The sequence below is a fragment of the Symphalangus syndactylus genome, chromosome 14 (genome assembly GCF_028878055.3).
Source record: "Symphalangus syndactylus isolate Jambi chromosome 14, NHGRI_mSymSyn1-v2.1_pri, whole genome shotgun sequence".
In the NCBI taxonomy this organism is placed as follows: domain Eukaryota; kingdom Metazoa; phylum Chordata; class Mammalia; order Primates; family Hylobatidae; genus Symphalangus; species Symphalangus syndactylus.
In genome coordinates, this window is record NC_072436.2 from 98875255 (window position 1) to 98894998 (window position 19744).

The window sequence follows — 19744 nt, forward strand, 5'->3', positions numbered from 1 at the left end:
AATTAATTCAAGTTTTTAAAAAAAACGCTAGGTGAACCAGATAAAATACATATTTGAGTCACCTTGGACCACGGACCAAGGTGAGGTATCAGTGACACGTATAAATGGAAGCACACTTTTGGCTTAAATGTGTTTGGTGTTAAGCACAATGGTTCTTTTATGGTTGATTTTTGGCAAAAATGCCAGTGGCGCTGCCCTGTGGTCCTGAAATCATACTGGAAGGGCTGGCCCAGGACTGACTCTGGCCTTGGTGACTTGTATCTAGTCCATTTGGTATCCTGTTCCTATGGATAGTTTCTTCCTCAGTATAGGTTGCCTGGGTCCCCTAGGAAAGCCATCGAATTCAATGTGAATGCAGTCACTCAGGTCGGCTAAAGGCAGGTGAGTGTAACAGGAAGGTCTTCCTCACTGTGAAAGATGGCTGAAGACCGCAATACAGTCCTTGCCATCTCTGATCAGAGAGACTGGCAGAGTTTATTGTCCCACAGCACGGGTTTAACATGTGACCTCTGGAATCAGATCCGTGGGTTCCAACTTCTCCCCTATTAGCTGGGTGTCCTTGGGCAAGTTAATTAGCCTCTCTAACCTCAGTTTTTCAATCTGTAAAATGGGGAGTTAATAGTTCCTTCTAAGTAGTATTCAGTGAGATGGCGCTTGCAAAGTGCTTCTGCAGCAGTTCCTAAAGTGTTAGCTTCTACATCAGAAATGGGATGTGACTTTATGTTTAGAAGACTCACTCATTATGTTTTAAATTTTGCTGGGGCTCAGAAAATGGTAAGTCAAAGTATAATGCTTTGGCATGCTGAGTACTTTGAACTAAAGGAGATTGGAAGGCCTTAGAGGCAGTCTCAGAAGCAAAATCTCTCTCTGAACTTCTCTTGCCCTATTTTCCACCCCTTCTTCTCCCTGAATTCATAGAAACTAGAATTCCTCTTCCCTACGGCAAGTCATAATCTAGAACCCCTTTCCCGCAAAGCAAGCCATAAAATCTAGAACTGTTACTCTAAGTTCCCCCTGCCTTTCTGTGTAGGCACTGGCCATGAAGAGATACTCTGACCTACCTCTGACTGTGAGTTACAAGACCCGTGTTCTAGAGAGCCCCTGCCCCACACCCAGGAGGAAGGAATGCTGCTCAGAGAGGCCAAGAAGAATCTGAACAGACAGGCCTTGCTGGGTTTCCCCCCAGTCTATTACCATTGGATCGTATCCTTTTGTCTATTTTTATGCTTATGTTCAACGAAGAATGGACAGCGTGTATTTCTACCTAAGTATAAAAATAGACACTTTTCCCTGGGTCACTGGGTTTTCATTTCTGAAGCTCCTGTGTCCCAGAAAACTTTGATTCGGTAAATTTGTTAGGCTTTTTTCTTGTTAATCAGTCTTTTGCTATAGCAATGACCCTTATGAAGGGTGAGGAAAGGTATCTCACGTCTTTTCTGCGCCCCCCCCCCGCCCCAATAGGGATTTATTGAACTGCACCACACCAAGTCCCAGACCCAGGAGACTGGGCTCAGAAAGTCCCACTGAGTTCCTAGGTACCAGCCTTCTGGCAGAGCAACTTTCTTTTCTAGTGTGGCTCTATCCCTTCTTTGCATATGCCTTCAGCTTCTTCCTTCCCCTCTTTTAGGTCTACTCTGCCTCCAGCCTGTGTTTTAATCACATACAAAATGCTATTAAAAATGTAGAATCAAGGGCTGGACAGAGTGGTTCAAACCTGTAATCCCAGCACGTTCGGAGGCTGAGGTGGGCAGATCGCTTGAGCCCAGGAGTTCGAGACCAGCCTGGGCAACATAGTGAAACCCTGTCTCAAAACAAACAAACAAACAAAAAATCAGCCAGGCGGGCATGGTGGCACGGCGCCTGTAGTCCCAACTACTAGGGAGGCTGAGATGGGAGGATCGCTTGAACCTGGGAGGTCAAAGGTGCAGTGAGCCGTGACCACGCCACTGCACTCCAGCCTGGGTGACAGAGCAAGACCCTGTTTCAAAAAGAAAAAGTTTAGAATCAAATTTTAAATTGTAAACTCTGATTGAGGTTGTTGCCTTCCAACTATGCTTATTCATCTAGAAAGATAAGTCAGCATTTCTTGAAGTCTGGCCGCAGTATGGGGTCCCTGAGAGAAGGCCTCTCTAAAAATACCAGGGGGAGGGAGGGAGAGGTATGCGACTGAGAGTTAGGGAGGTGGTTCCAGAGAAGAGGGCAAGCCCTCAGGTTGGGCCGCCAGAGGCTCCGAGGAGAAGAAACAAAGGGAAGCCAGGCCTGCATCCTGGTGGAGCCCGCTCCTCCCACCGCGGGGAGATCCGCCCTCAGCGCTGTGGTGGCCGGAAGTGCTGGGCTCGGGCGGGTGGGGGCGAGGGGCTGCCTGGGAGCTCAGTCTCCTGGCTGGGCTGGGATATTTATAGCACCTGGGTTTCTGGGTCTGCCTCCACCTGGATTTATTTATGCGGCCTGTGGCTGTGGCGCGTGTGGAGAATGAGGGGGGGCGGATCTCGCTGCAAGGGTCTAGTTCTTGGTCTTGGGACTGTAGCTGGAATGGAAATGACAAATCACAACCAGGGGCTGTCTGGGGGTACACAGGCAGAGCAGCACTTGGTGCTGCGCCTGCAAAGCCGCCGGTGGTTGGGCCTGGTGAAACTCGGGGCTTTCCAGATCCACGCGGTGTCGCCTTTGCGGCCGCCGTGGGCGTGGGTGAGGCAGGTGTGGGCGACGGGGAAGCGATCCCCTCCCCCGCAAGTCACCCGGGGCTCCGGCTCTCACGCCTTCCTCCGCAGCTCCTGGGAAGAATTAAAGGCGGAAAAATGTTCCGTCTCCGGAGGGATCTGCACTTGGAAAGAGAACTCGGAGAGCACGTGGTGGCCGGCCCCATCTGCAGACCCAAAACTAGAGAGTCCACGTTTGCGAACCCATCTGCACTTTCGACTTTCCCTGATCACTACGTGTCTGGTTGCTCTCAGACTGCGATGACATCATTTTTAAAAAATGTAAATAACTGTCCTTTGGGCCTTTCAAAGAACCTAGTGATTGAGGAGAGGGCAACGCTGAATCTCGAGGAAGGCTGTGTCGTGGGACCTTCAGGCATTGTTTAATCTGTGCAGGGCGCAGTCTTGGGCAGGCCCCAGCCCTCTCCTCTGCCCACTCGCAAAGCCCGGCCTGCTTGCTCCACCGGCAACTGGGCTGGAGGAGAGGCGAGGGGCAGGGTGGGCGCTAAGATCCTGTGCGAAAAGCCAGGACCCTTGTGGTACCTAGGGAAATGAAAATCGCGTTGACAGTAGTCCAACGCTTTCCTTTTCTCATTCACCCCTCGGGCAGCACAACGAGACAGGCACTCCTGCCAACGTCCCCATTTCACAGATGGAGAAACTGAGTCTTAGGCAAAGCAATTTGCCCCAGGGTGACGGAGCAAGCGTCAACTTCAGTTTCCAGCTCGGACGCGAGGGGCCGTCGGGGGCGTTCCGGGGAGGGGGTGCCTGGGCCGGGGGCGGCCACGTGGGGCTGGGAGAGGTTCCGGCAGCGGCGCGGGGTGTAGCCGGCGTCCGGCAGGGCCGCACGGTCCTGGAGCTGCTGGAAAGGCCGGTCTGGTGGCCCGGGACAAGGGGGCGGCCTGCCCGGAATCCCGAGCAGCACGGCGGAGCCGGGGCAGCTGCCAGGCGCGGCTGGGGACCGGCTCGCGCTGCGGTCGGCGGCGGGCAGGCCACATACCGCGCGGCGTGGAGGAAATGGCTGGGATTCCTCCTGCGGCGCCGCGAGGGCCTCGGGGCGGGCGGGGCTCTCCCAGTGTGTCGGGGCGGGGGCGGGGCGCGGCGGAGTGTGAGCGGGGATCCCGGCGCTGGGGGGGCGCCCCGACCTGGGTCCTCGTCCTCGGAGCACTCCTGCCACTTTGCCAGCATCTGGGCCCCCAGAACCTAGTGAACCCTCGAGAAGGGGAGCACGTGAAGGGGCTCCCCAGCCCCGCCCAGCCTCCTGCCACGTCTCTGCCTCAGGCCTGAGGGTTCAAGAGGGGCCTGAGTCACCCACCCGCAGAGCGGCCCTGCAGCCCCTGCTGATCCGAATCAGGCCCTGCCTTCTGGAGTGGCACGACACGACACGCGTGGGGCCCAGCGAAGAGGATGCTGAGGACCTGGGCTCTACTCCGGACAGTGAGGCCTCCGCAGGTCCCAGTTTCAGCCTTGGAAAGTCCTGGCCGCTGACGTCCACAGTGTTCTAGGCCCAGCCTCAGGCCTTTCTACCGCAGGCATGGTGGGCCAGGCGGAGTTGGCTTCTAGGGGATGAGGCTTGCGTGAGGGAGAGGCCGGCCCCTCGTGAGATTGTTGCCTGCAATGTGGTGGGTGAAGCTTAGAGGCAGAGCCGGGAGGATGGCACTGAGGTCAGTCGTGACCTGGGCCTGAGTGAGCAGGCCGCTTTACACTATACTGGGGTGTGGAGGCATGAGAAGATGGAAAACCTGGGGGCTGGGTTAGCTTGAGAAAGCTCCCAGCTTCCCCTGGACACAAGCAAAAACATGATTTGGCTGGGGAATTGGAAGGGGGGAAGGTGAATGGAGGGCCTTAGATTGGGTCCCTTATAACATCTGCTAGGAGGGTGGCCCCTGGCACTTGGAACAGGGACTGATTGATGGATCCATGATCTCTTTCCTCCCTCAGTCTCCACTAGGATGTCAGATCCAGTCAAGAGTGGCATTTGAGGGGCGTTACCTTCTGCCCTGTACCCCTAAACCCTTCCCGCTGGGGACTGCTGCACTCACGCCCTCCTGCCCTTCTCTGGTTTGCAGCTCCAATGGCGTCTATTCTCTATGAATTATTCCTTGACCCCCACAACTTCTACTCCCTCCATCTGCTTCCACTGCCACATGATTGCACTTTTCACACTGGATCATGAATATTTGCTTGTAAACTTATCTCCCCAGCTTCACAATAGCTCTATAAGGGCAGAGGTTGGCTAAATCTTATATAACTTTGTGGACCTACTGTCTTAGGCCATTTTCACGTTGCTATAAGGAAATACCTGAGACTAAGCAATTTATAAAGAAGAGAGGTTTAATTGGCTCATGGTTCTGCAGGCTTTACAGGAAGCATGGTGCTGTCATCTGCTCAGCTTCTGGTGAAGCCTCAGGGAGCTTTCAATCATGGTGGAGGGCAAAGGAGGAAGCTGTCATCTCATATGGCCAGAGGAGGAGCAAGAGAGAGCATGGAGGGAGAGGTACCACATACTTTTAAACGACTAGATCTCGTGAGAACTCACTATGGTGAGGAGAGCACCAAGCCATGCAGGACCCACCCCCATGACCCAGACACCTTCCTGCCTCTAACAATGGGGTTACAATTCATTATGAGATTTAGAGGGGATACACATCCAAACTATATCACCTGCTGTCTAGAATTGTGCTTGCCTTACAGTAAATGCACTACCTGTTTGTTGAATTAATGAAAGAGGAAGGAATTGGGTGGGGACAGTATAAATGGAAGCAGAGACCAGAGGAAACACAGGCCAGATGTGAAACTTGCTAGAAAGCTCTCATCTTTGCTTCCTGCATACACAGAGAACTTGCTACCCAGACCCTGCCCTGCCCTTTCTTACCTGCCATTCCAAGGTGGGCCCAGTCCAGAGGGTCTAGCACCACCGCTTCCCCAAGACCACTCTGAACTGTACGCCTTGATCCTAACTTCAGTGCCAAACCCCACTCTCTCTCTCTTTCTTACCCTGGCTTGAGGCTCTGAATTTGGCTTAGTTGCTATGCACCTGTTTCCGTAGCCCACCATCCCCCCACCTCCACTCCCCATGCTGGTGCACCTCATTTCTCAGTCTAGGGCTCCACAAGGTGGATAGATCCATGACCTCTACATGAAGTGGTGGTGTCCAGCCATTTCAAATAAAACCAGGGCCCAGGAGGTAGTGCCCTGGCCCAAGGCTGGGGGCAAGCATGGCAGTGGCTTTGTCTGCCTGCCTTCAGGGTAGGATGGCTTCAAGCTCGGAAGCAGAACAAGGATGGAGTTTCCCAACCTAGCCCACATCACCTGAGCCCGAGTGGCCTGCTGAAGTTGCCACTGCTTCAGGGACTTCCAAGTAGCCCGATCTAGGCCTGGGGAGGGGCTCCCTTCAGAGCAAGTCCTCTGCCAGACCCTGGGAGGAAATAGGAGACCCGAGCCAGGCCTGTCCTGATGCACTTGCCCCTCCTTAGACCGGCCTGGTGGGCGTCTGTGGGACTCAGGAGAGTCAGGGAATGAAATGTCACTTCCAACGTTGCCTGTGGACACTCCCCCACAAGGAGCAGGCCTAGGAGGCCCTGGCAGACCTTTCACACAGACACAGGCAGACAGAAACGCAGCCAACTCACAGTGACAGCATTGGTTCTGGGAATTTTGAAAGTCAAAACCCCAGTATTTTTTCGCAAGAAAAAGGAACAGATTTTGGCATCTTTGCTCCAAAAACAGGAACTGACCAAGACAGTGACCTCTGATCATCACTTCCTCATTGCACTGCTCAGAAGCAGGTGGGCTCCCTCAGCCCCTTGACTTTCCCCTCAGGGTTCTGTGGGCAGAAGCCCCAGGGCTTTAAGGAACAGCAGAGGAAAGAAGAGAAGGGGAAGGAATTCATGGCAGAGGAGAGGGAAGGGAAGGAGAGAGATTTTCTAGGTGGTCAGTCCTTGAGGACTGAGGAGGCCAGGAGCCTGGTGGGGGTGGGGGGAGTTGGGGCCAGGAGGTACCTGGCACCTGGTAGGTCTCAGTGTGGCCTTATTTTTGTTTTGTCATGGAAAGAGCATCAGTGTGTGGACCCTTTGAAGCTCACGGTTCATTGCTCCTGTGTCTTGTAGCATTGAAGTACAGCTGTCCACATTCATAGCAGACTTAGCTGTAGCACCTCTGCAAGTTGTTTTTGTTTTTGTTTTTTGTTTTTTGAGATGGAGTCTTGCTCTGTCACCCAGGCTGGAGTGAAGTGGCGCGATCTCGGCTCACTGTAACCTCTGCCTCCCAGGTTCATGCGATTCTCCTGCCTCAGTCTCCCGAGTAGCTGAGATTACAGGTGCCCGCCACCATGCCTGGCTAATTTTTTTATTTTCAGTAAAGATGGGGTTTCACTATGTTGGCCAGGCTGGTCTTGAACTCCTGACCTCAGGTGGTCTGCCGGCTTCAGCCTCCCAAAGAGCCGGGATTACAGGCATGAGACACTGCGCCTGGCCTCTCTGCATGTTTTGAACATCTACTCCATGTCAGATGGGTTGCTGGATGCTGGGTGAATAAGAAACAGATTTTTCCCTTGCAGTGCTTAGCTTCTAATAGAAGGAACTGGTATTTGAATAATAAACATTAAAATAATGAAGCTGAGGATGACAATTGCCAAGAGAGGAGGGAGAGGCTACACTGGGTTGGGGTGGAGCATGAAAGGCCTGAGGAAGGTGGTGGCATTTGAAGTGGGCCTTGAAAGGCGGTGGTCATTTGTCTGGTGGAGATGGGAAAGGAGGACCTTCCAGGGAAAAGGAGCCGCCTCAGCAAAGGTGCAGGGGAGAGAAAGTGTGAGTATATCTGGGGAGCTGAGAGTATGGGGTGCAGGTGGGTACAGAGGAATAATGGGAGAAGTGGCTGGAGCAGGAGGTGAGGTCCACTTTGCAGAGAGCCCTGAGTGCCAGACTGAGGTATGTGGATTTCCTCAGAGGTTCATGAGGAAGCCTTGACCGGCAGTGGCATAATATATCCGTCACCAAGTGCTGCTGGAAGCTTGGAGAAAGGAGTGAGGCAATGGGGAGGAATGAGCAGCCAGACCCAGCCACGATGACAACTCAGTTAGCCTTTTATCATGTTTGGCATTCCCAGCCCTCTTAGTGCGCAGCGACCTGAAATTGGTCCCATTTAGTAGTTCTTTGTTGGTTCAAGGTTTTTGCTACGAAACTAAGTTTCAGTTTCCCTGTGAAGTGAGCAAAGAGAATATTGATGGTAGTATCTATGTTCTTGTATGAAATGACCAAAGCAGGAGTCACTATGGGCAATCAGAGGCCTTCTTTCTCCTGTACAGGCTATGGAAGGGTGCCGGGGTGGGGAGGGGTTAGGGAGGAGCCGGGGTGGGGAGGGGTTAGGGAGGAGGTGCCAGGGCCAGATGCTCACTGGGCAGAGACCTCTGGATCAAAAGGTCCTTAAGAAGACCAATTGGACCCTCCTCTGGCTCCATGGCTCTGTCCTTAACAGAGCACTTGTCATATGGGGTGTGATAGAACTTCCTCAGCAGTAGGCAGAGAGGGTTGTATTGGTTGTTATTTATTTATTTGAGACAAGGTCTCACTCTGTTGCCCAGGCTGGAGTGCAGTGGCACGCTCATGGCTCACTGCAGCCTCTACCTCCCAGGCTCAAGTGATCCCCCCACCTCAGCCTCCCTAGTAGCTGGGACTACAGGCGTGCGCCACCATGCCCAGCTAATTTTGAAATTTTTTGTGGAGACGGGTTTTTGCCATTTGCCCAGGCCAGCCTTGAACTCCTAAGCTCAAGTGATCCTCCTTCCTTAGCCTCCCAAAGTGCTGGGATTGCAGGTGTGAGCCACTGTGCCCAGCTCTGTTATTATTATTATTTTCTTAATAAGCTTTATTTCTCTTCGTAGATTGTAAACTCCTACAGGGCAGAGGTGGTGTTTCCCATAGGTCCTAGTACTCACTAGGCACTAAATACAAGTGAGCTGAAGGAAAGGATCATGGTTAGATGCCCCATTATGAGGAGGAGAGGCCTTAGGGGTGATAGCAAACAATACATTTTATTGTTTTATCATACATCCCCCTGCTGACCCCTCTATGACTTCTATGAGTGTGATCATGAATCCAACAGACCCCCTGTGGGGGTCTTTGCTGACGGGTCAGCCTCTCTGAACTTCTCTCCTTCCCCCATTTCTTCCATGGGGCATGTTAGCATTTCATCAACTCATTCTATACATATTTATTATCTTCAATTTCTTAGAGATTGTGCTGGGTATGGGAATACAATAGTAGAATTTTCCTTGCTAGTTATGATTTTGGGCGCCACCTGCTGGGCATATGTAGGCACATACACACAAAGTTTTGTGTAAATGTACACATTAAGATGCCAACAAAAACATACAAAGGGAGACACAGCTGTGTACACAGAGTAAAACATATACTTGTTCACAAACAGGCACACATATGTGAAAAAAAAGAAACACAAATGTAGAAATGTAGGCTCCAGCATAGTACCTCCACCTTAGTAGGAGTCCAGTAAATACTTGCTAGTCTTTAAAATAAGATGCAGTTCTTTGGATCTACTTTCTTCCAGGCTTGTTTTTCACCATCCTTTCTAGCCAATTAGACAAGAATGCTATGTTGTCACTTGCCCCCTTCCTACATTCCTCCCCGCATTCTATTAATTCTTTTTATTTTTATTTAGTTATTTATTTTGAGACAGGGTCTCACTCTGTCGCCCAGACTGGAGTGCAGTGGTGCGATCAAGGCTCACTGCAATCTCCGCCTCTCAGGCTCAAGTAATCCTCCCATCTCAGCCTCTTGAGTAGCTGGGGCCACAGGCGCGTGCCACCATGCCTGGCTAATTTTTTTTTTTTGTAGACATGGAGTTTCACCATGTTGCCCAGGCTGGTCTCAAACTCCTGGACTCAAGCCATCTGCCTGTCTCGGGCTCCTAAAATGCTGGGACTACAGGCATGAGCCACTGCACCTGGCCTATTAATTCTTTAAGACCTAGCTCAGGCTGGGCGCGGTGGCTCACACCTGTAATCCCAGCACTTTGGGAGGCCGAGGCGGGTGGATCATCTGAGGTCAGGAGCTCAAGATTGGCCTGACCAACATGGTGAAACCCTGTCTCCACTAAAAATACAAAAATTAGCTGGGCATGGTGGCAGGGACTGTAATCCCAGCTACTCTGGAGGCTGAAGCAGGAGAAAATCACTTGAACCTGGGAGGTGGAGGTTGCAGTGAGCTGAGATTACGCCATTGCACTCCAGTCTGGACAACAGAGTGAGACTCCTTCTCAAAAACAAAACAAAACAAGACCTAGCTCAGATGCCACCTTCTGCAGGTGCAAGCCTGTAGCAGCTCAGATGAACCTTCTACCAGCTAAGGGAATGACTTTCTCTTCTGAACTTTCATAACTTTATGATATTTGTCATTTTACTAACTTGCATTTTGGCTGTTTGGGGACACGTGTTTCCTCCTTTTCTGGTCTGTAATCTCCTTGGGGGTAGAATTGGCGGTTGACCCATGTTAGTGTTCCCCCATAGTGCCTGGCATGTTGCCTTGTACAAAGGGAGGGGCTCAATAAATATTTGCTAAATAAATGACACAGTTATGGACACAGAGGAACATGAATATACAGAAATGCACATCTACTTATATACATTTCTCTATCTTTGCAAAAGTTATACACATTTACAAGAAAGCACAGAAACACGTCTCTATGCCTATAGCTGTGAGTAGACACATCCCTTCAGCTAAGCCCTTTTTAATTTCTGCTGTCTTCATTTCAATTCAGATCTTCATCCTATTTACTTCAGCAATTGCCTCTTAATGTGCTTGGTTGCTAGTTCTTCTCTTTCCACTTTTTCTATTATCCCCTGGGCTGTACCCTCCTAAAACACCTCTTTGAGGATGTTATTCCTCAGCTCAGAATTCTAGCAGTTTTGCTGCCCTGCATGATAGTGTCTAGAAAAAGCTAAATCTTTTCTTGTCTGCTCTCCCTTTAGGAAAGGGAGTCATAGTTACAACCAGTGAAAATAACGTGGATGTGGTCTCTAGAAACACGTGCCATTGTCTGTTAAAAGAAACCTGTACATCTTCCAATCTGATGAGGTGGCTGTTGCCACTTGTTCTCCTTCCTTACTGCCTTGAATTTGTTTACGGAGGAGCTGCAGCAGCCATTTTGAAACCATGAGGGAATAACAAAGATGCTGCTCTTGACCTTGAGCAACTGAACAAATGATACTACTTCTAGATTCCTTGTTTATGTAAGAAAAATAAACTTTTGTTTAAGCCACTGCAAGTTGTTTTCTATGACTTGCTTCTGGATATAATCCTAACTCGTGATTCTTAAATATCCCACTTCTCCCGATATCCACAGGACAAAGCCTAATTTCCTCAATCTGATATTCTAGAGAATTTGTGATCTGGCCCCGCTCTACTCATCCAATCATGTTTCCTAATATTCTTCTTATGGCCACACCCTCGTCCAAGCCTCCATTGTCACCTGTTGTCTAGACAAGTTGAGTAACTTCCCAACTCATCTCTTTGCTTCCACCGCAGACCTCCTCCAATCCATTCTGCTCACAAGAGCTAGAGAGATCCTTTTAAAACACAGCGTCTCTTCTGTGCTTAAATCCCTTCAATGGCCTTTTTTTTTTTTTTTTTTTTTTTTCCGAGTTGGAGTTTCGCTCTTGTTGCCCAGGCTGGAGTGCAATGGCGCGATCTCAGCTCACTGCAACCTCCGCCTCCTGAGTTGAAGTGATTCTCCTGCCTCAGCCTCCCAAGTAGCTGGGATTACAGGCATGCACCACCACACCTTCTAATTTTGTATTTTTAGCAGAGATAGGGTTTCACCATGTTTGGTCAGGCTGGTCTTGAACTCCTGACCTCGGGTGATCCACCTGCCTCAGCCTCCCAGAGTGCTGGGATTACAGGCATGCGCCACTGCGCCTGGCCTCAATGGCTCTTTATTACACTTTAACTGAAATCTGACCTCCTCAATAAAACTCAGACTCCTACAAGGCTCTGGCAGGCTCAAGATCAGTGGTCTTCAACCCTTGCTGCATATTCGAATCACCTAGGACTATTTCAAAGATTATCAGAGGTTGAGTTTCACACCTAAACATTCTGATTTAATTGCTCTGGGATGGACCTGGGGCACTGATATTTTTTATATATTCCTGCAGTAGATTCTAAAGTACAGCCAGGATTGAGCTCCCTGTTTTAGACCTTGCCTATTAACTCCATGCTTACCTAGCACCCACACGGTCACTGTGCTTTAACCATGTGGATTTCTTAATTTCTCAAAATGTGCCAAGCTCTTTGCTGCCTCTGGACCTTGGTAGATGTGATTCCTTCTGCCTGGAAGGCTCTTGCCTTTGCTTGCCATATGTCTGCTTGCTCTTATCTTTAAGACTCAGTTTAAATGTCTCCTGTTCAGAGAAGCCTCCCCTAACTACTTAATCTAAAATTGTCCCCCATGTCATTCTCTGTTGCAATTTCCTATTTCTTTCTTGATACTTGCTGCCACTTAAAAATGATGTGTTTGTCTTTTAAAATCTTTGTCTCATACTACATTGTAGTCTGCAGAAGAGCAGTTTATAATCTATATTTTGTAGGGTACCCCTCTTACAATCAGAGCCTCACACATAGTAGGTATGTCAAGAATTGTGAAGGAATCTGAAATTTACTGTATTTGCAAGTTAACAAGTTAGCTTGCTACCATTTCATGGATGCTGGCAGAAGAAAAAAGACTTCTAGGTTAGAGACAAAGGGCTTTATTATTCACAGCAACAGCAGTGGCCAGAGTACAAACATTTGCCCTGGTTCCTGTGCAACTTCCTGAGACTCAAAGAACCAGGGCAAATGGCCATTGCTGTTGCTGTGAGTAATGAAGAGGTCGAGTAGCATGTGCCCACGTAGAGGGCTGCATTACAGAAGAGGAACCCTGAGCTTAGGGAACCATGAACATTCAAAATGCGCACTTTGCCTACTTGAACTTTGTCCTGGGGGGAGACAATATCTTTCTGACACTGGACAATACACAAACCTACCCTTTCCTCCACAGGGAGACACAATCTCTATCTTTCACAGCTGTTTACTGTACAAACATTCTTGAAAAGATAGGAACAGAGGTGGTTAGTGCCTTGGCTTGTAAGATATGCAGAAATGGGAGAGACGCATGGAGAACCCTTTGATCACTCAGGCTTTCTGCCTGGAGGCACTTTTCAGAGCAAGCACAGGAGAGGGGAACCTAACAGAGTTGGGAGTCCTCATTTTGTTGATGTGTTGAGATTGGAGGTCCGCTAGGCTGAGGCAGCTGGAATTTGTGGACAGAGTACTGTAGAGAAGGGAGGTATGCAGAGAAGGAGCTCCAGCAATCTGCATGGGGTTTGCTTGAATTTTGGCAAAACAGTAAGCTGTGGGTGTGTGGGATGAGACTCCATTAAGCCAGGTGAACAACTTTTAGCAACACAGCTACCGGGAAGCCATAAGCTGAACAATTTCCAGAGCTCACATCTCATCAGATTGGAAGATGTACAAGTTTCAACTAGCTAGACTGGAGTGTGGAGAGACATTGTTGCATATTTGGAGCATTTAGTAGAGATCTTAGTAGTAAGATATCTTAGTTTTGGCTGCTATAACAAAGTGTCACAAGCTGGGATATAAACAATAGAAATTGTGGCTTATAAGCAATAGAAATTTGTTTCTCATAGTTCTAGAGGGTGGAAGTCTGAGATCAGGGTGCCAGCATGGTTGGATTCCGCTGAGGGCCCATTCTGGCTGCAGACGGCTAATTTCTCGTATCCTCATATTGCAGAAAGAGAGCAAAATAGCTCTCTGGGGTCCCTTTTATAAGGGCACTAATCCCATTCATCAGGGCTCCACCTTCATAGCCTAATTATGTCCCCAAAGCCCCACTTCCTAACACCAACACTTTGGGAGTTAAGGTGTCAACATGTAAATTTTGGGAGGACACAACCATTCAGTCCATTACATAGAGTAAAACTGGCCTTAGGGTGAAGGTACTCTAGATCAAGGTTTCTCAACCTTGGTACTATTTATATTTGTGTGTGTGTGTGCGTTTGAATAATTATTTGTTGTAGAGGGCTTTCCTGTGCGTTGTAGAATGTTTAACAGCATCACTGGCTTCTATCCATTAGATACCAGTAGCATGCTCCTAATTGTGACAACCAAAAGTATCTCTAGAAACTGACAATATCCCCAGGGTTGGGATGGGGACAAAATCACACCCAATTTAGAACACTGCTCTAGAACCACCCCAACAAAGCACAGAAACAAGCCTCACAATAATTTAGCTTCTCTGTAAGTAGCTCAATGACCTGACACCCCACTTCTGTGGTGCTTGAGTTTCTTCCTCCTTTTCTCTGCCACAGGAGAGCTCATGCTTGCACCCATCTCTCCTTGGAGGCTCCCGTCTTTCCTTAGATTTCAGGCTGTTCAGTTGCATTACAACCTCAGCTCCTGAAAGACTCACGAAAAATCAAGAATTTTGTAGATTCTCCATTTTTCTCTTGTCATTAAGGTTGGAACAATGCTCTTCCCAGTTTTCCACATCCTAGGCAGAAGAGCTAATCTCCGTTAGATATTCCTGCTCTCCTTCAAGTCTCTACTTGCCAGAACTTGGGCTTTTCCCCTTTTCTCCTGCGCTCCTCCCAGTGTCTCCTCCTTCCCTGGCCTTCCTCCTTGTAATCTTAGCCTCCCCGCTCTACTGTTCTGAGCAGTCATACTCTGGCCCTAAATGTGCCCTCCATCCAGTTAAACAACAGCTTGTCTCCTTAGAGCATAGCTGGACCCTATCCTGTGTCACTTGAGCATCTGTTGTTATCCTCAGCATTGTGCCTCAACCACCTGCCCATACCTCCGCCCAAACAGCTTCTCGGAATGTTCTTTCCATTGCTCATTCTGCTCCTTGGAAGGAGTGCTGAGAAATGCAGTTATCTCCTTTCTGTTACGCACACACGTGAGAATGTCTGTGCCTGAGGCCTGCCTCCATGGCAGGACCTGCAGCTTCCTCGCCCACAGCACTTCAGCTGGGATTGTTTGATGAGCTTCTTGCCTTTTATTTTAGTCCTTAAAGTGCTTTCTCTGTCAATGGTATTAGCTTTGTCACCTTAAAACAGACACATGACATTCACTTTTATGTTTTTAGTTGTTTTTTATTAGAGAAAGGGCAGTGAGTATGTGTGTGTTTCAACACAGCAGAGTTATTTTATTAATCGACCAATTTTTCTTTTGCTGTGATTTATTTTATTTATTGGTATTAATAACTTAAGATATTTCTGCATATCTGGCCTATCTATTTACAGTAAGTGTTCCCCAGGGAAGCTGACTGTTATCACCCATGGTAAGAATTGCGGGATGCAAGGATGAAATATTGTGGGTCTTCTGGGAGGAACAGTGACCACAAATTTGAGATCAATGGTGAGGACCCAATTGACTGAGAAAGGTGGAGAGTGAGGTTGTGGACAGTCTCTCTTGGCATTAACGGCTCTGGTGGGGAAGCACTTAACCCTGAGGTAAGGAAGTATCAAGATGCTGGGTACCAGTTCAAGGTGCTCCAGAAGATGCTTTTAAGGTGGAATGAGCGGGTAGTATTCTATGTCCTTCAACATTGCCCCGGGGGGAAGATTTTAAAAGTCATTGAAGAGAAAGGGCTCTAGTGAAATTAAAAGAATCGGGCCACCTTTTGGAAAATTAATGGAGAGAGCCATAAATGCTAAGGGGTGCCTTTTCCCGACCGCGGCGGGCATTGGTGGCAGTGCTGACTTGTGCCGCTCTGGGTGACAGTAGAGTGGTGGCGCGGGAGCGTGAAGGAAATCCAGTGACTCCTGAGCTGCCCAGGATGTGGGCCGCCCACTAGGGGGCAGCATTCTGCTGACGAACACCCAGAGATGCTCCACCCTAGAGCATCTGGCCATGACAACTCATACATGGCCCATGACATACCCCCTGGCCATGACTACCTCAGAATTCCCAGATAGAATGGGTTAGGGGCTAGCAACAGTTAACTACTTTCAATGTTTTGGTAATTTCCTTCTAGTTTTTTTTTTTTTAACCTTTAAAAAAATAAATATGAATTTATTATGTATAAGATTTTGCATTCTACTTTTGATACATATTTTCTCCCATGTCACAAAAAATTATTTGTTACTTTTTTTTTTTTGAGACAGAATCTCACTCTGCTGCTGAGGCTGGAGGGCAGTGGCATGATCTTGGCTCACTACAACCTCTGCCTCCTGGGTTCAAGTGACTCTTCTGCCTCGGCCTCCTGAGTAGCTGGGACTACAGGTGTGGGCCACCATGCTCAGCTAATTTTTTTTATTTTTAGTAGAGACAGGGTTTCACTGTGTTAGCCAGGCTGGTCTTGAACTCCTGACCTCAGGTGATCCACCCGCCTCGTCTTCCCAAAGTGCTGGGATTACAAGGCATGAGCCACCGCACCCGGCCTGTGACATCATTATTAATGACTGCCTACTTTTACATCATACCAATATAACATACTTCTCTGTTGAATGTTTGTAGATTCCATTTTTTTGCTATTGTAAATTATGCTAAAATGAAAATCTTTGTGCATAAATCTTTAAGATTATTTTGTAGTGTAGACGTCTTTAGAACTACTAAATCCATATGTATAAATATTTTTTCAAGGTTTTTAAAATATATTGTCAGATTGATTTTTAGTAGTTCTAACAATTTTCAGTGTTAGCAGCAATACATAAGGAGTGCTGATCTCTCCTAATATCTCTGGTTGTGACTAGTATCATAGGCAAAAATATATTTTCTAATTTGATAGTGTTAAATTAAGTTTGGCCTACAGCCTGTCTTTTTTTTTTCTTTTCTTTTTCTTTGAGACGGAGTCTCACTCCATCACCCAGGCTGTAGTATGCAGTAGAACGATCTCAGCTCACTGCAACCTCTGTCTCCCAGGTTCAAATGATTCTCGTGCTTCAGCCTCCCAAGTAGCTGAGACTACAGGTGCACACCACCATGCCCAGCTAATTTTTATATTTTTATGGAATTACAGGTGCGTGCCACCATGCTTGGCTAATTTTTGTATTGTCTGTAGAGACAGGGTTTTGCTATGTTGGCCAGGCCCAGGCTGGTCTCTAACTCCTGACCTCAAGCGATCCGCCCACCTTGGCCTCCCAAAGTGCTGGGATTACAGGCGTAAGCCACTGTGCCCAGCCCTGGACCCTGTCTTTGTACATTGAGTTTCTATGTAATGATCCGCGACCTAACTTAGTATGTACTGAAACCTAACTACTATACTTTTTCTAACAGAGAGCTGGGTTTCAGCGAGTCACAAGCAGCTGAACTTCAGCCTATCATAGGTTGACAGCTGACCAGACCATGTCCAAATAAGGCAAATGCCTAGCTGTAATTAATCAAGCTATTTTTTTAAGTTACTTCCCTGTTCTAAAGTACTCACTGACCACATTACAAAGGGATCTCTCTGAACCTCTTCTGGTTCTGAGTGCTGCCTGATTAATGAATTGTTCTTTGCTAAAATAAGTTCTGTTAAATTTAATTTGTCAAAAGTTTTTCTATTGACAATAAGTTAAAAAAATGTGTTAGGGGTCTGACTGGGGAGTAACAAGGCAGCTGCCATGCATCTGGGTTTGCTTAGTGAATGCAGTGTTTGTACTCAGCTGGCATGCTTCTATGAGATGGCCTTAGGGCACTGCCACTGTCCCCCACCCAAGTGAAATAATGCAAATAAAACATGTTCCATAAAATATAAAGCCAATTTAAATATACGCTCAATTTATAGAGCAGCTGTGTTCCTGTGAAGCCGTCCTTTCAATGTTCAGTCCTCTTGTTAAGATGTCATATGCATATTGCTAGGTGAGGTAGTGAGGAGGGTGCTGTTGCTGCTCCTGCTTTCAGGAGAGGACACAGGATAAGGAGCTCCATGGTGAGAGATGCTCCATTGGAATGTAGACTCCTTTGAGCTGGAGTTTTATTCACTGCTGATTTCCTTGTGGCTAGAAAGGTGCCTGGCACACAGTAGGAGCATAACAAATATTTGTTGAATCAGTAAAACTGTAATGACTCACATTGTAAAGCAATTCATCCTTTTATATTGCAGATTAAATCTCCATTTTCTCTGTTTTGTAAGCCTGATTTCGATGTTGGACTTTAAAAATGTCTGGGCCCCATTGTCATGTGAGCCAAGTGGTGTTTGGTTTCAAGGGAAGGACAGAGGAGAGAAAGAGGAGGAAAAGGTTAACTTCTGGGGAATATGCTCATCTGCCAATGAGAAGATATGATATAGAAACAAGTCTTTTGTCTCCAAAATCTCCATGAGTGCCCGCCATCCAGAGTGGGTCAGCTGGATTGACCCAAGTAAAATCTCGGATGATGAGAAATTTCTCATATGTTAATTGAGGAATCAAAGCTTCATTTGTGACTCCTGCCCCCACACTGGGCTGCTGCTTTTCAGGATGAGCAGTTGGGTTCAAAGTTAGGAAGGAGTGAGGGTGCGCCCATGATGAGCAGGGACCTGAGAGCCCACTGGAGGGACTGATGAAGGGATAGTCCGGCACAGGGCCTGCATGGTCTCTGTTTTCTGATCTCTTGCTGCCCAACTTCCCGAGGCAGTGGGAGAAGATGGGACTGATTTCTGTGCTGCTGGGGCTGAAGGCTGGCTGACAGCCACTGGGCGGATAGTCAGTGGAGGCTGCTAGAACTGGAGCAGATGGGAACTTTCTCTCAGTGTATTTCTCCAATTTGGCACCAGATGGCAACACCTCCCTTCAAATGAAACCAAAGGCTCCAGATTCAATAACAAAACTGTTACTTATTCTGAGGACATTGAGCAACCCTGCAGGATTTGGGTCTGGATTTGGGGAGGGGGCTTGACCACCTTGACAATCATGGAGCTAAGCTAGTTCTAGATCCTGTCTCTATCCATTCTTTCCATGAGTGATTATTGAGAGCTTCCTATGTGCCCAGTCCTGGGCTGTGTGTTGGGGCGGGGAGGAGAATGGGGTGCAGTAGTGAGCAACACCCATGCCTCCCTCCATGGCAACAACCCTGACAGCTTTTACAGCCTAGTAAAGGAGATAGACGTTAAGCAAATAAGTACAAAACAGTGGACTCATTTCAATTGTGGGAAGTGTAATAGAGGATAAGTATGATACTATGAGACCATATCAACAGGAAGAATCTGATCTCATCTGAGGTGTCAGGAAAGGCTGTTCTGTCAATGGGTTATCCTATCGACCCCCACCCCACACATACTTTGTTATATCTACCAACACACTCCCATTATATTCCCATTTTACGGCTGCTGGACCAACCCCAAAACATCCCATTATATCCCCAACAGGCAATCCCATCATAGACTCCACTGCAGGCCTTAATTAAAGACCACAAAAAAAAAAAAAAAAAAAAAGACCACACGCCGTCCTTCACACCTCATTCCTGGAACTTTTAACAAATACCTTTACAATCCTTTCCCAATCTCCTCTGCAATCCCTGTTGCAAATCCCATGGCTCGCCCCATTGGAATATCCCATTGCAAACTCTCACAGAATCCTGGTCTTATTCACCTTTGCACTCCCAGTGCCTCCCGCTGTATGTGACAGGTCATATGTTTTGAAAATACTTGGCAAACCAATGACAGGACCTGTCAATACCCCAGCTCACATACTCTATCTCAGGCCTGTCATGTCTCCTATGGCACAGCCAGGGTCACAGCCCCCATGCTGGAAAGGGTCAGGTCTCTGCTGCCCTTTTTCCTGTAGGAAATTCCTGAGAAGAAGATTGTGTACCTCTGGATCCTCCCTTATCCTCATTGAGCTCCATCAGCCTAGACAGGCTTCCAGAATCTAGGTCCTGCCTGGGCAGCGGTCTGTCCTGAGGTCTGACTTGGTCCATGTCATCCCCATCCCAGAATCAGTGGTCACTCTTTTACCTCCTCGGAGTGTACCAGGCTCCTGATTATGGGCCTGCCAGTGGGGCCCTTAGTAAGCAGCCTTCCCCTCTCTCCTTCTCTGAAGGGCCAGAGAACTCAGAAGAAGACATCCTAGGGCAGGA